Genomic DNA, 15,191 nt, shown 5'->3' with positions numbered 1-15,191 from the left:
TAGTGAACCGGTCATCAGAGATATTACTGGACAAACACATTCAGGTTACCTCTGAAAATTTCATTAACTCCCCTACTCCTTACTTAAAATCTTGAATGAAACAAAGGATCCAAATCTCTTAAAGAGATTTATAAATTTATAATCTGGAAATTCAGATCTTAAGTACAGCTATTCCAAATTTGATCTATGAGTAGTGTAGGTTAGAAAGAACAGTTTCAGGAATAAAAAAAGCCTATGTTAAAAAAAAGAAAGTAGTCATAAGGGGTTTTCTTCTTAGCTCTTCTTTTATCTTAATTTCTGGTTACATAAGATCAGGGCTTTAAAATAATACTTTACTAGAGAAGCAAAATTTAAGCCAAGTTGCCAATTTAGATATTTTATATGAGCTCTCGCATCCTTTATAATAGTAATTCCTCTTGAGGAAAAGGTTAATTTTTGTAAGTGGAAACGCACCATGTTGGTGAACAATATATTAAAGTGGATTAAGAGCAGTATTAATATTATGGTAGATCAGGAAAAAGTCAGTTTTCGGAAGGGGACTTCTGAAACTTAGAAATATTTTAAGGTATTGTTTGTAAGGCAGCATACAGTAAAGGAAATCTTAAATCTTTTCAAACCATATTAGTGTACTGACCAGCTGTGTTTCTTGTGGAATTATGGGATCCAGTTGTTTTTGTGCTTATGTTTGAATAATATGATAGCACTCATAAAATGAAATTCTGAGATTACTTGGGATGACTGTTCCCAGGCAACTGGGTTTTGGCATCAAAATATTAGAGATATCTAGGCTACCATCTTTTAAAAGACTCTACAGTTCATCATTATATCCATTTTGCCTTTAATGTTCTATCTGGGTTTTTTATTCTTTATATGAAAGGCAGATGTACCCATTAGATGCTATAATTTTTTGCTTGTACTGAGCAACTTGTATGTTTTATTAATATCAAAAGGTATGAAGACAGCGGATCTAGAAGAGCTTCTAGATCTTGAGAGTATTTGAAGAGGCAAACAAAACACCTGTCTTGTCAAACATCTAAGTCACTGAGCTGTTCAGAGGTTTTCTTAAAGAAGATCCAAAGAATGTAGGAATGATTTTTATGAAGATCAAGTAGTGATGTTTTGTCGCAACTGTATGTCTTAGAGCATTGCTTTTCTTTATCATTCCAAAGTTCAGATCCTCACATGGATTTTTATATGTGTATAAATACACTGCTCCTTCAGGATCAGGAATCAGGGACTCCCTGGTGTTGCAATGTGGCATTTCTGGTCACTGGAGCTTGTTTCACTTCCCGAACTGGCCCTTACAGCCAAACGGGGAGCTACACTATCAGTATTTTCTATTGCTCTTTGTATATACTTAGTATGTAAAGGTTCTGGTTTCTGTGAAAGTCAGTTCTGAATTTGGTTTCATGTGTCACTGAGTTCAGGATCAGACTGTGAAGCTAGCTATTTGCTTTAACTCAATCTTGATTAACATAAGGTAACTAAAAGTCTCTCTTTTTTTTTTTTTTTTTTTTTTTTTTTCCCCTTCACAAGATCATAGAATAAACACAGTAGAAAAACTTTATACAGGTACAGATAGAGGACAATGAGAAACAAAACTGTGTTTACTAAATATTTAGATTAGCTCTGTTTTTTCTTCTCACTTTCTATGCATACAGCTGACAAGTTGACAGATGTTTTCTAGGCTCATGATCTGATTTATTTTCAATCTTGCGATGTCTCGTCTCCCACATGGAAAGAAGTTGCAGTTTGGAGGATTCACACTTTTTAATATATACCTTGCATATTTTTCATTTAGGGGGATTTACTTCATCTCTTTTAGGAATGACTTAGTCTGTAATATTATGAGAAATCAGTTTCAACTGTTCTTTGCAATTTAGCAGTAAAAAGCATTAATATCCATTGGGCATTGGTAGATGCAGTTGTCACCTATCCAAGTAGGTTAACAACTAGGCAAGCCAAAAATAGGTTGTGAAGGCAGTATGACACAAAATGTTTTTAATTGGCCTGGATTATGTGCAATATGAGAGTAAGACCTTTCTGTGTATTTCTGATGGTTGTGTATATATAATATACAAAGATGGACATTGCCAGTCACACATAGTACAGCCTATAAACGGGGTTAAGACAAGCACTCCATTACTGGCTGTCTTTTGAGACATGATGTGATTGTTGGTAACCAGTCATTTTGGGGTGATACTAGGGCTGTGGTTCTGACTGATGTCTTGAGTGATATGACACTATGTTTACTGAAATAATTTAATTTTAAAACCACTTTCAAATATCAGTTCCTTAAGTGATAAAAAGAATGTTATTGCTAACACACTTGGGTTTAAAAGTTGAAACTCTTGCTGTTCTTTGATCATGTAAAATGCTAATGTGTTGAAGGTACATACTTATAAATCTTTACCATAAAAATGAAACATTATATAATTGCCAATATGATTTTTATGTAAATGATGGAGTATAATACTGATATGTATAGGCCATTCAGTCAATAGCAATTTTTAAGATCAGAACACATTTCATTAACATAAGTCCCTAATACATAGAATCTTTGACATATTAATTCATTGACCAGCAATGCTTAACCTTCATGCACTAATCAGAAGAAAGAAAAAAACCAACAAGCCCAACAGAAATATCTTTAAAAATAAGTGAAAATAAATTATGATGCTTTTGTTGTTGTTGTTTATACATTTAAGTGTTTGAGGCAGAAAAAACACAAAACACGCCATGTATAGAAAATAATAAACTTTTCTTCATTTTTTGATACTCAGTACTGCTACCTTACTGCATATTCCATTTACCTATGCTATAGCAAATAGGATCATCAGGCCAAAATTTTATTTTTAGCGCTTCTACACTTTGCCTGAGTTCTCTGTAACTCAGGTAAAATAAACAGAAGTTAAATATCTGCTAAACCAGCAGTGGGTACTATCTGAGAAAAGGGTGACTTTCTAGGATGCAGCCCCTGTTGAAAACTTCCCTTAGAGGGAGGCAGATTTCTATGAGAAAATGGTAACTAAACCCAAAGTTAAAACTACAGTTACAAAAAATTAAGTCTTAGTTAAAATATAAACAACTATTTTTAACTGTATAATCAATTAAGAATTAAATACTATCAGTATATACATATATAAACAAATTGTTTAATGTAATACAATAAATCACAAATAATAGTTCAAGGACTCCTTTCCACCCGGGTTTTCCTTGAAACACACTTTCTTGCATTCTGTTTAGGTACAAGTCCATTAGTTTTATCATATAGATAACAGGAGCTTCTGTGGACAAGTAGGAGGCTAATGTGCAGTCTTACATCTTTCTTCAGAGAAAGATGGAACTTCCTTTGTATTTAGCAGTGAATGTCAGTACTTTTTAAAAAATGACATCAACTTCTATAATAATTACTGTAATTGAGTTAACTTTGTGTTGCCTAGGTATTGAAATCTATGTGAAATATAGATCTTGTATGAATTCAATATGTAACTGTGTTGCAGGTGAAACTTCTGAAAATCAGGTTTGCAGCAGTGGAACAGTTGACCATCTATTCTGATGAAAACTGAATTTCCACACTCATATTCACCTCTCTGAGTAGAGACTGATAAAAGTTTGAATACTAGTGGTAGGATGAAGACTTAAACTTTTCTTAGAGAAAAATAATGGTATTTTAATTCTTAATGGTCTTTAATTAGAACTCTGAAGTAATTAATTTATGCAGTACATGTCTAACTAAAAACTAAGAAAATTAATATTATTCAAGCCATCACTATAATTTGCTGTATTTCTCGTATTTGTTATGTAGTCAGTGACTTGGAAACCTGCTTTGATTTCTTTCTAAGGGCTTTGAAGTTGCTTAAGGTAACTGTAAATGTTTAAAACTGCATGCTCGCAAATAAGAAAGTGGGAGTATAATTTTTTTCATTGTGACCATGTTGAACTGAATGTCCATCCAAGCCCTTATCTGCTTTCAAAATTACAGTTGATACACATTATGCTTCTATATTAACTAATGTAAAATATCTAATAGAACTAATGAGGAGAAAATGTAAGTGAAGATTTTTTCAGTCAAAAGTACTATAGAAAACTGAAGATTTCTGTGCATACATAGGGCAACGGAATTCTCTAAAGGAGCGATAAACACATGTATTGAGTTAATTAATGAGCTTTCAAGTGAGTAAATTATTCTTTCTATATGTGAAGACATACTAGTATAAATAAAAATAATTTGGAATATATGGAATTTGGGGTGGGGGGAGAGAGGAACATGTATTTGTTGTTCCTCAGCAGATAAGTATAGAAAAGACCTTTCAGAAATGCAGACTTAGGCAACAGTATTTATCAATAATTTAGAGGCAAGGATACAGTATTTTTTTCTGCATTTGCAATGAGTTTTAGAAAGAAGTCTTGAAACAGATTTAAATTACAGAAACAGACTTGAGACACTCAACGTTAACTCAGCCCTGTACTGACACCAGGAGGAAAAAGCAAATCTAGAAACACTTTTCTCCAAGCTGGCATCTTGGTCACTAAAAGGCTTTTATCATGTCTTCATGATTAATGCATCGAATCAGTAATAGGAGCAAGCTGGTGCCTCTCATGTCTGTTTCTACATGTTTAGAAATCTTTTACATTAACCTTAACAGGTTTTTCATATTCATGTACTGCTTTGATTTGCCCAAATTTTTATATTGTTTTAATAACTTACCTGTTAAATTACTGGTAATTGTAATTACACGTTAAGTCTAGAAATACCTTTATATTGTGTGCAACACATGGATATAATCTCTGAGACATATCTTACGTATACAAGATACCCACTTGTGTAATTTTTGCAGAAAAATTGAATGTATTTTAAATTTTGAGCATAATCTTGCTTTACTTGCAACAGGAGAAATAGATTACTGTTGGATTTAAAGTACTGCTATCAAACATGGCCACAAACAAATAGGAAAATCTTGAGTAGAGGAAGAATCGTGATTTTGTTTTATACAGCAGCTTTTGACAAGTCCAGTAGACTGAACTAATGTATGTGCTTGAATCTTACTTCATGCTGCAGTCATGCTTCCAATCTTGAATGCCTCCACTGTTAAGAAGTCAAACGTATGAAATCTGTATGTTGATATTCAAGTGGCTTAGGGACTTTGAAGGATAGGATGTTGCTCAGATGATGTTCATGTGTAATTTCCCAAGAAACAGGAGTAGCCTAATGGTATTCCTCTGGCCATCTTTATCTGAATGCCAGTATTGTTCAAGGTGCACCAAAAATTCTTACAGACTGCAAGCTTTCGTGTTAGAAGCTTCATACTCTTTCACTTTCAGTTTTCCTCATATAAAACTGTTAGGGGAGAGCAGGGAAGGACACTCTTCTGTCTCTTTTGTCTGAGCAGGTAGAAGATTTGAGTCCTGAAAGTATTTTCTTGACTTCCATTCTCCACATCTCACAGGAGGAAGTAAGATTTTTTTTGGTTTTAAGTTGTTGCTAGCAAAGGATCTCATAATACTTGAATTAAAATAAATAAATAAATAGATAAGCAAACAAACAAATAAATAATACCTGAATTAGATTTAAAAAAAAAAAAAATAAAATCTAGCAGCAGGAGCTCACAGAGAAGGAGATGGACAGTTAGAGAGGAGGAGATGTTGGGCAGTTTCCACTCTGTCCTGCAGTTGTGAGGGCCCAGAAACCCTTTGTTGTGTTTTTACCTCCTCCCATGTAATCATGAGGTCTCTGACCTTAACTCCAGGATCCCTCAGCACTTCATAACCTGATAACTGAGGCCTTCTGCAAAGAGAACCAGGGTAGAAAGGGCTTTGGGGGAGAAATGAGAGCATTGGGTCAAATAGAATAATGTATAAATTAATGCATGTGATCTGGTATGTAGGTAAAACACCGAGCAGGCAAATGTTGGGCCTTGTGCACAGTCTAAAAATCTATTTTTACTAAAAGTATTCTTTTTATAGTGGTAGTAGTTCCAGGGCATGCTATCTAATGATCTGCAGTGTGCTTGCTTATTATTTTAAAAATAATTTTTGCACTGTAGATTATATTTATGTAAAGCTCTGCTTCTGGGTGCCCCAATTTCAATCTGCACATGTTAAGACTGTTAAGTTTAAACACTGCTTTGCTCCTAAGGTGGTATGTATAGAGCACTTGTACAAGAGAAATGGCAAATTTCATTGGATAGCCGTAACTGACAAACATGATATGACTCATATTGCTGCTTTCCCGCATGCACTTTATGAGGTGATACAAAGGTATTTCCAAGATCTGTGATGGAAGTCTAAGGGATTGGTAACAGTAATAGCTTTATTTGAGCAGAGTGGTCAGTGAACAACCAGGTGTATTTTTTGTTTCAGCAATGAACTATTGAAAACGTAAACGGGGTAATTACCTGAACTTTCCATAATCACTTGGTATCTTTTTTTATTAGCAAATTATCACTGGCCATTTTGCTTTTCTAGCACTGTAATGCTTCAATTAATAGCTCATAAGCAGCTTCAAGTATGAAACTCCTGGTTTGCAAACTCAAGATAGGTGTGTATTAACTAAAAAAGCCAACACATACTACTACTTTGACCCTAATATAGTACATGTATTTTGAGTTCTATGAAAAGTCTAGTAATAGGATAAATAAATAAATGTACCTCTTCAGGATTGAAGTATACCTTGTCATCTAAGAAATTGTTTTAATTTCTCCTCATTTCAAACAGTATAATTAGCAGCTCTTGCCCTTTTGAGAGCTGCCTTTCTATATAACTGAGCTGAATAATTTTTTTGAACTTTAAACCTACAGCTGTGACTTACCAGATTCCAAGCCAGCCCCACCTTCAGCTTTTCCACACTCACTAAGAGCTTTCCTAAAAATAAATAAGTAGTGCAAGTAGAATTTAAACCAGTCTGCCTGCCCCAATCTCCAAAGTAGTCAAGCGCTGAGAGATAGGTCTACTTGACCATCTGCATCAGATGGAAAAAGCACAATGAACAAAGATAAATGTTGCACACATTTTGATGAAATGACAGCCCCAAATAGCCTTGTTCTGTCCCTGAGAAGCTTCACATAAACATTGAACAAGAAAGTCAATAGAATGGAATGATGAAAAACCTGCTCACGGGAGCCCTCTGGGCAGATGAGCAATTGTCCAACATCACCCTCTGAGACCTCCCTGAGAGGAGGGACCAGAGTCACTACACTGATTTTTGGCCATCTTTGCCAGTGTCTGCAGATGAGTCGACAAAACTTAATGGTTCATGTTAACAAAGGTTGCTGACAAAGCTACAATAATCAGCATGGAAACTTGACCTCTGCAGTTTGCCAAGAGGAGATCATAGACCAATTAAGCCAGTGTAGTCTTTGTACCTCACCTAGGCTGAAAGCCAGATTGAAAAGGGTTGTGGAAGTCAAAGATGCCAGATGGCATAGCAGCTGCTTAACATAAACTTCGCAGTCACCTTCTTCACTACAGGCAGTTTAGACAGTGGATGACAGTTGTTAAAATTACCAATACTAAGCTGACATCTCAAATGCAGGTATGTAGCTGATTATTAGAAGAATGCTGGCATTTAGCTTTTCATGTACTGATAAGGAAAGTGGAGTTGATAACAGTTCTGATTATTTGATTTTTGTATCTGAAGAATAGTTTCATCCTGCTTCATTTTACCATGCCTATTAGGGTATGGTTAAAATGTCCAGAATTCTTGGAATTGATCCATGTATTTCTTAGCGCTACAAATGCCTTTTTTTTTTTTTTTTTTTTTTTTTTTTTAATTTATTTCCTGTTGACATTGTAATCTTGAATCAGAAATCTGCAGCTTCCTTTAAAACCTGGATAATTTAATTAATCTGAAGGATATCTGCTGGATACTGCTTTAAATTTTGCAGTTCAGATGGTTAAAAGAAATCTCTTTTTCTGCCAAGGTGGAAAACAAGCTGATGGATTATATCAATGATACATATGTTACTATTTTTCCAAATTAATTAATCCATAAAATTATGGATAAATTATGGGTAAAATTGTGTTTGAGAAATTAAAAGAAATGTTTACCCATCGCCAATTTTCAAACACGGAGATGCTTACATTTTTAGAAAGAAATAGTCTAATTTATTTTTCTGTTACTGTGGAAAGTGAACTTATAGAATAGATTCTGATGTAAGAGTATTTCTTCTGATGGCCACTGTGATAAATAATGAAGAATTAGGTGATATTGAGATGTCTAAGTTCAGTTCAGCCTACTGCAATCTAAGGTGTTCTGGTCTGAAATTGTCTGTGTATAGTTGGTAAATCTATACTGCTGCACATGCTCCAAATATTTATAGCTCTAGCTGATAGATGCTTAAGGTCATGTAAGAAATAGGCACTTAAACTGTAATTTCTAAAGTTAAAACCTCTTTAAATCTGCAGAAGGAGCAAATCCATTAGGCCTTGTGATCCTCAAGCCAAAATGAATGCTGACAAATAGCACTGAGTTCGACCTGAAACGCAGCAAGGGAAGAGGTTTTCCCAGCTCTTATAAAACAGCCTGTTGATTAGAAACCTTGCCGAAGAAGCAGAAAGCCGGGCTATAGAACTTCCCCAGTGTGAGGGAGAAGGGACCCACTGCATCCCTTAGCTTTGAAGGTGTCCTAACTGCACCTCCTATGTGGCTACAGATTGGATCATCCTCCTTGCTTCTTCTCGTAACAGGCCACTGAGTAGAAAGAAATTCAAACTAGGGTTTGAGGAGTAAGAATAATGTAGAGGAATCCTGATTCTGTAAGTGTCAGCTCTTTGAAGGCAGTCACAGCCTCAGGGATTACTTGTGAATTTTACAGTTACATGAATACCTAAAATGCACAAGTAGCATTAGTAGTGTGGACCTGAAGGCAGGAGATGGCTCTAACCTAATCTGAAGCCAGACTGACGGCCTACTAATGTGTTTAATTTACTGAATAATAAAGGCCTATTAAGTTCTTTAAATTAAATACGGTTTCTTTACAGTTACTTTACTGTAGTGAGTGGATAACTTTTGGAAAACGTCAGATGTAATCTAAAGTTTTCCAGTGAACAGCATGCGTAGAAATGGAGACGCTCATATGGCCTGCATACACTTCCCTACTCATGTGAGAGTCGACATAGGTGACACTTAGATACAGTTGTCAGTAAAGAAAGCTCTACCCACTCAAGCTCATTTTTTATCAGATATTCTGTTTGTTTCTAGGCATGAATTTACAGAACTCATCATCATCAAAAAAACCCAAAGAGATTCCCAGATGGGAAAAGGAAGGAGAAGAAGCCTGAAAGACGTTTGCTTTCCTGTCTGGCAGGGTATAGAAAGGCAGGAAGATGTAGCAAATTGCACTCACTAGTAAGTGGATTTTTTTTTCACTTTTAGCCTTCCTTATAGACTTCACATTAAAATGTAACAATTTGAAGAGCTACAGGTATCTTCTTCCCTTTCTTCGGTTATCAGTGGCATCCTTGCAATAATAGAAGTGAAAAGAGTGATTCACCCTGATGATGCAGAAAGCTTTAATACGCTCCTTTTCCTTTACTTTCCTGTGGAGCTAATAGGTATCAGAAAGGGGCAAGAGATGAGAGGTTTTGCACATGTACATTTATGTTTTCAGCATTGCCAGTGTGTTCAAAAGAAAAATCACTGTGGGACTCTTTTTTTATGGGATGATCTTTTGTTGCATCAATTGAGAAAGGAAGTAATCACTTGGGAATATCTACTTTATACAAGTTCAAAAGCCTCCCAAAAGAGAAGAAAGTCATGCTTCTCTATACAATACAGCAAATGCCAGAAAAGGTGGGTCATTCTCACTGCAGGCCATAGGACACATGAGGTCAGATTTAACCCTTGTGTAAATTCCACTTGAAGTGACTGGAATTATCAGAGGATGAAACTCGATGATCATCAACAAAAAATAAAAAATTAAGAGAGCTCATTTGAATATGTGGAAGTTTCACTTTAGTTTGCACAGAAACTATCAAAAGCTATTGACTTGTCAAGCATTACTTACTAACTTTTTTCCCCAACCGAGTGCTAATTAGCCAATTTAGGTACATGTTTCCTTTCTGTTCTAGAAAAAGTAATGCCTTCCTTATAGTCTGGAGGATGTCTCTAGTCCCAGCCTAGGCAACCAGGTCTATTTGTGGAAATACATAGTGCAGTATGGATCTCAAACATGACAGAGACATCTAGACATTAGTCTGCTGGTAAGAACAGATATCTTACAAACCAGATTTTATTGCATGAATCTACTCCATAATGAAGCTTTGTTTCTTCCTAGTTTGCTCGCTTCTGAATTTATAAAAGGCCTACATAAATGCTGCACCAAAATTAAGAGAAGAATTAGATAAAAAAGTAAATTACCTGCATACACAGATCAGAATACAAATCCAAGGACAGGGAAGGGAGGAGAGTACAGATGTGTACCTGTAGAGGTGCTGTGTCCCCAATATTACATAAAAGTGAGGCCCTGCGGCTTTTGTTACAGTACCTGTTGTTGTTACAGGATTTTCAGAGCATGTAATAGTTGCTTAATTAATCTTTTGACTGGAAGCACCAGGATTTTTATCACTGATTTCAAAGTAAACAGAGGTTGTATTAACACATATTGCAAGGTAGCGTACCAATACAGTATTGAAGAAAGCCTATTTTTAAATACAAAAAGCATTTAAAACAGAACATATCCGTGTATATTTCTGATTGTGTTCAAAGAATTCTCCTGCTATGAAGTCTTTGATTAAAAGTGATTCAAACCACAAGTAAAATCACTCAATGATTACTTCCAGCATTTTCTCACTAGTCTTGCATGTGATCTCAGATAATGCTACACTTCACAAAGTCTTACTCCAGGAGGTCCCCCACCACCTCTCCTTGTGTTGGCAGAAAAAAAGATATGAATATGTTTAGCAGTAAGACTCATGTCAGCCTTCAGGCATATTGGATACTTGAGAGTTTCTATGTCTGTAGTTTCTGGTAGCACCTTTCCCCTTTGGCTTCAGCTTTGGCACCCAAATGGGCTCTTAAGTGCTATCAGCCTCATACTGGTCAAAGGATTCTAGGGAAGTAGTATTTGTATTCCATTTTCTCCCTACTCTTTCTAGAGGAAAAATGCATTTTCTGGTTCTTTTCATCAGTCTTTTAGGAGGTTTGTTTTTTTTTTTTCCTGCAAAAAGAGAGCAATCTATTTAGATATGCCTTTCATAAACAGAACAATGGCTGGTTTATAAAACAAGTAGGTTCAAAATGCTGGAACTTCTTCCTAAGTGTATTTTCCTAGCTGACAGTTTTGTGGCATTCAGCTGCACTGTACAGGCTTTTGAAGAATTTTGCCTGTATTCACACATGTAGTTCTGAATCTTCTCTCAAGTAATTAGCTTTAAATTACTCTATCACTGTAAACGTCTACTTTGTTAGGTCTACCTGCTGTAGTTTCTTTAATGTGCAGCATTAGTAGTCATAAATCAGTCGCTGCTGAATGGGCATTAATTGCAATGGATAGCATTCTTTTCTATTAGTGCTTTTAGAAGGCTCTTCAAATCTACTTAAATAATATTTACACTAGTTATCATTTATTGGTGTTTATTTTATTCTTTTGAAGAAATGTACGTTTTCAGGGAAAAAAATGGTAAGCAAGGAAAGCTTGCTCAAGCAAAAGGGTTTTTAAGTATTGAATTTAAATAATAGATAAAAGTTTGCATTTTTTATTTTTTTCTTTTGTTCTCTTGTAATATTTGCTTCGTTGGCTTAATTATTTTCTTAATGTAAAGATATAATGTATATTGTACCCTCCTCTCATTGTGTACTAATTACCAGCTTGCAATAAATTTGGCAAGTTAGTTTGATAAAATCTTCAGCAATTATTTTGATTTTTGCTGTTGTTGCTCTACAGTTTTTGTCAGCTACAGAAATGTTAACATATTCCCTAGGGCTTCCAGATAACCATTAGCCATATACTTCTGTATGTGTATTCTAGCAAAGGGTCTCCAACAGTAATTTTGAGTGTTTGCAATTTTCAACCCAGCTGGTTGCGGAGCATCCACAGTGAGAGGAATGAAGCCAGTACTACAATTTATAATAAGAACATTCCAAACTCCTTGAGGATTAAATGTAGTCTTCTTTAATCCCTGGCTTTTACTGTGAAGTATGCAATACTGTTTTCATTAGTCAAATGCACTACAAATTCATCCCCAAAAGTGGTATAATGAGGGTTGGTTTTATTTGGTTGTTTTTGGCAGCTCAATCTTTACATACCATCTTCATTCTTCAAATGATAGCATCATTATATTTCTTATATGAAGTTAGGAAGTTACTTTCTGGTTTGGGACAAACTTACTGTAATTGGCATCTTACCACTTGTGGCTCTGTGGTTTTCTGTAATACAAACCAGCATCCACTGTGCCTTGGTGATCAGAGAGTAAACTGGCAGATCGCTCATTCTTTCTTAGTTGTACTGCATCTCCTCCTACCTTGGTGATTATAAGGTTTATTTCCCTGGATCAGTAGCCGTAATTTAAAGAACTAAATTATTTATCAGTATCACAATGCACATTGGACTAATTGTATGGGGTTTTCTTCCTCTTCTTACACGTGGGAAAATAAATTACAAGTAAGTATTTTAAGACCATAAACTGCATTTGTTGCTGCTTACTAAATACAATAAGGGAAAGTTTCTATTGCATGTATGTGTCAGATTCATTTAGATAGTTACTCTGTGCACTCACATACCATAACAGGCCAGCTACTATGTGCTCAGAGACATTAATTTTATACTAAGTTGCTTGTATGATCACAGTCACTGGAGATCGTTCTGTGCTTCTCTGAGGCTGAGGTTGTTTACAGTGAGCAATGGGAAAGCACTAATCCTCCCTCAGAGCTCTCCATCTGCAGCAGCAGATGACTGTTCATTTCAGAAATTTGTCCTGATACAGGGCAAAGAGCACATCTGCTTAATCACCCAAATGGCCCGTTTTTATAAATGAATGCTTTCTTTTATAGCTATCATGCACACATACAAATACAGACACAAACTCCACTGTAGTTTCAGTGATTGATTTCATTATTTTAATGGGTGATAATCCACATTACGGAATAACACGGATCTTTTAGTATAAAGCTTTTACAAACCACTTTATTAGAATATGCTACTTAAAATAGTAAGAGAAAACAACAGAACAGTTACTACTTAACACATACATAAATATATTTCTTATGAATACCTGAACTGACAGACATCTAGCAACTGTTTATTGTAAAACATATGCAAAGAAAGAATAATACATAGCAGATATTATCCCTGACCCAAACAAGAGGACACTAGAGGTAGAATCTTTTGTTTGAAAGACTGCTGCCAGCAGCACTGTTCCAGTACCCTACGTGCTATCAGTACCTCATGCTCAGAAGCAACCTTTTTTACCTGCAGGAACAATGGAACAATTTTATGCATATAGAATTACACTATACAGTATTCTTGTTAAGCCAGTACCCAGTGGATAACCACTGGAAGAACATACTAAGTGGTATGGATTTCTGAAAGAATTATGGAAGATTTTCCAAATAATGGACAAATATTACAGTGCTGTGCAGTTTCTGTATTTTAGGAATTACAATGTTTGTTCTCTGTTGACAAGACTGGCCTCAACCCTAAGCAATAATAGAGCCTCTGAACTATGGCAGTGAGAGAAGCTACATGGAAAACAGTTTTCTATACTGTGAAACTTTTCAACTTTTCAAGTTCTCTCCCCATCTTTCTTAACAACTGAGAAAAAAGGCTTAATAAGTGTGTGTGTGTGTGTGCATAGAAGTTGGTTTTCAAAGGCAGAGAAGAGGAATATAGAAGAGAAATAAGATGAGACTATCATTAAAAAAAAAAAAAACACCTCAGACACACCAATGTGTGATAGTCAAGTACCTGTGCTGACATCCCGCATCAAGCTCTTAAATTATTAATATGGTTTGCCTTCTTTCTTGGTGGATGTTGTGTCAAAACTGACTTACTTTGATTGAAATGTTTCATTTTTGAAAACCTGGCATTTTTCCAACAGCCACAGTTTCATTAAAGCTTTTCCATTAGGAAAAGAAATCATTCAGTGGCAAGCTTCTAAGTGTGGACTCCACAGTATCTGTCCTACAGCACTAGTGAGGAATGAATAGTAGCTATGTAGGGGTCCGAGAATGTAGCATACCCACCAGCGCTCGGATTGTATTGTATGTGGCACACAATAATGTAGAAACACCATAATGTGATGAATATTTTATACATTTCCTGGTATAAAATATTAATTTAGTTACTCATTCACCTTTAATGAGCTAAATTAGAATCATATTTGAAACCTTGTTTAAAACATTATGCATGTTTACTTGTCTTATAACATAAACACCCATTAAAGATTCCATATATCAAGTTGCAGACCACATCTTTTTTCAGATTCCCTTCCTCCTTGCAGCCCTTATGACAAGTTAGTGATATTTGCATCTTATGTTTTGTTTAGTTATATGAAAAACCATAAGTAGGAGGAAGAGCTATACAGAAGTGCAGTTGCGACTGGAAAACATGCAAGAGCAAGCTGTCCTTTCTATTCCTCCTACTTTAGTCTGGAGCAGATGCACAAAACTTCCTCCTTATCTACTTCCTGCGATCACAGCTTGAGACCATCTGACACAGCCACTCCAAATGACAGGGAGGGCCGGCTTCACTCATTAGATTCAACCACAATTTAGACTTGGGTGGTAATACCAAATAAAAGCACTCATTTTCCATTGAGCATACTCAAGTGAATGTGGAAAGTACAGCATGAAATTGTCAGAACAAAATGAAGTGAGGAAAAACATAATGGGGAATGGAAGAGTAATCAAAAAGAATGAGGGGATGCTAGGTAATTGGCCAGGTAAATGGCATCAGAATGTGAAAGGGCATGAAAAAGAAACAGAAAAGGGTAATCAAGAAGATGAAAGAAGCGTATGTTAAGCCATAGGGCATCAAGTACAAGTGTTTAAACATTACCTGTGCGTTCTGTCAGATATATCTGAAAGGGAATGTTTTATGCAGTCATATTTTCAACTTTATGACTTAGTAATTACATAGCCTGACTGCCTCAGAAAAGTGAATTAGAATACAGTATTTAAACTACTATGAGCCGCTATCTCATCTGCCAGGTGTTAGGCATTTCATAGTAGCTTGAGGACTCTATTTATGTGT

General features: G+C 35.5%; 2 long non-coding RNA genes across 2 annotated transcripts in view; both read left to right on the top strand.

Annotated features, from left to right (window-relative positions):
- Nucleotides 1-15,191, top strand: part of LOC116962801 — a 167,912-nt gene that overhangs the window by 15,993 nt on the left and 136,728 nt on the right. The gene's annotated exons all lie outside the window — the stretch shown is intronic.
- On the top strand, nt 1,328-15,103 carry LOC122153786. Its single transcript, XR_006165674.1, has 3 exons — nt 1,328-1,349; nt 6,995-7,000; nt 15,092-15,103. It is a non-coding gene; the product is annotated as an uncharacterized LOC122153786 (long non-coding RNA).

This window comes from Tyto alba, unplaced genomic scaffold (assembly GCF_018691265.1).
Source record: "Tyto alba isolate M040663 unplaced genomic scaffold, T.alba_DEE_v4.0 Super-Scaffold_23, whole genome shotgun sequence".
In the NCBI taxonomy this organism is placed as follows: domain Eukaryota; kingdom Metazoa; phylum Chordata; class Aves; order Strigiformes; family Tytonidae; genus Tyto; species Tyto alba.
Note: the sequence above shows the minus strand (reverse complement) of the source record. Positions and strands in the feature narration are given on the sequence as shown.